Below are 1,860 nucleotides of genomic sequence, written 5' to 3'. Positions count from 1 at the left end.
TGAACAACCAAAAAAAAAAGAAAAAACATGAAAAAAGTTACATTTACTGTAGCAACTAAAACACCAATTATCTAGGAATAAATCTTACCAAGGATATAAACAACTTTTATACAGAAAACTACAAAACCTTGCTAAAAAAGACCTAAATAAATAGAATGAAATTCCGTGTTTATGGGTTAGAAGACTTAGCATTGTTTGCTTGTTTTTCTTTTTTCTTTTTTTTTTCTTTTTTTGCATGGGCAGGCACCGGGAATCGAACCAGGTCTCAGGCATGACAAGGAAGAACTCTGCCACTGAGCCCATGTCACACCGCCCAAAACTTAGCATTTTAAAGTCATCATTCCTCGGGATCCCAGCTGTTCCCTCGGAGGATTTTCGGGGGCTGGTTCGTTACTTCAGAATACTCAAATAATCGGTGACAGGAGGCGCTTGCAAAACCCACCTTCAGACTCTAACAGCAAGTAAATAGCTGTTTTCCACAGATTTCTAGGTGCTCGTCCCGGGGGTTCATTAAGCTACTGGCTCCCTCCAGTCTAAAGGTCAACTGCTCTAGCTGCAAGCCTGGGCAGCCTCACAGGACGGATGGCTTGCTGATTTCTGGTAAGAGATCCAGAGGTGGGGAATTCTCTGGGATTCTGCCGCACCAGCCAGGGTCACCTCTGATGCCTGGAGTGTCTTCGGGGTGGGTTCCTTGGTTTTTGGAAGTGTATGATTCTTTGGGTCTCTGACCCAAATAGCAGCTTTTTCTTAGGCTGAGAAATTGACTTTGAAAACCAGCCCATCCGCCATTAGCTTGCTGCATGATCTTGAGCTGGCAGCTTCCTCCTTCTGAGCCGCTGTTTACCCTCCAGGCTACCCAGCCACCATGGCTGATGGTCAGCTGCCCTTCTCCTGCCACTATCCAAGCCACCTCTGCTGAGACCCCTTGCATGACTCACCCCTGTCCTCCCACCTGCAGGATGATGGCTTTGACATGGACCTCTTCTCCTATGACATGTCTGCCCCTTCGTCCAACTGCACCCTGCCTTAGCTCTTAGGCCAAGTATGGTGCCCTGAGAACACACCACCACTGCCAGATTCGGGGTACCCGTTGAGGGCAGAAGCCCCCCAATTCCTGTCCAACCCTGGAAAGCATGTACACACAGTTACAAGCGGGCAGAGCTGATGGTGAAGACTAAGGACAGAAATGTGGAGGTGTTTGGCAAACATAAAGAGAAGCAGCAAGAAAGTGGCCTTGTTTCCAAGAAATTCACTAAGAAAATCCAGCTTCCTACAGAAGTGGATCCCATGATGGTCTTTGCCTTGCTTTCCCAAGAGGGCCCGCTGATCACTTAAGCTCCCCAGATTCCCCCTTATTCACCATTCGAAGAGAGCAGTTTCAACAACCAGATTCCCCAAGACAACCAGGACATCACCTGAGACCCCCCAGTCTCTACTTGTCCTTGTTCCTTCCCCAACCCCAGGGTTCTCTGATTCTAGGACCTTAGCAGAACTGATAGACTTAGTGTGACTAAAATGTTGAGGGGAAGAATTGGCCCCAGATTCCCTGGAGAGTGGAATAGGAGGTTTTCCAAGATGGCACAATTGGCAAGCCATGTTCAGTTGCAATAGGCCAAGATGCTGGGAGCTCTTCTTTCTTTACCTTCTCTATCTTGATGAAAATGTTGCACATTCTATAGCTGCAAAACAAGTAGAAAGGGGACTTAACATTTCACATAGTATATTAACCTTATGGCTTTCAAACTCTTAATGTAAATGCCGGTTTTTTTTTTCTGTGGGAACCTCCCCACCACCAGGATTCCTATTCTGAGCTCCCAGTTCTAAGCCTGCCCCAGGATTTACTTAATGGAACCCATTAGC

The 1,860-nt window shown here is 46.9% G+C and overlaps 1 pseudogene; it reads left to right on the top strand.

Annotated features, from left to right (window-relative positions):
- The first annotated feature begins 865 nt into the window (after positions 1-865).
- Positions 866-1,419, top strand: LOC143665356 (heat shock protein beta-8 pseudogene; annotated as a pseudogene).
- Positions 1,420-1,860: the final 441 nt, after the last annotated feature.

This window comes from Tamandua tetradactyla, chromosome 21 (assembly GCF_023851605.1).
Source record: "Tamandua tetradactyla isolate mTamTet1 chromosome 21, mTamTet1.pri, whole genome shotgun sequence".
Lineage (NCBI taxonomy): Eukaryota > Metazoa > Chordata > Mammalia > Pilosa > Myrmecophagidae > Tamandua > Tamandua tetradactyla.
Note: the sequence above shows the minus strand (reverse complement) of the source record. Positions and strands in the feature narration are given on the sequence as shown.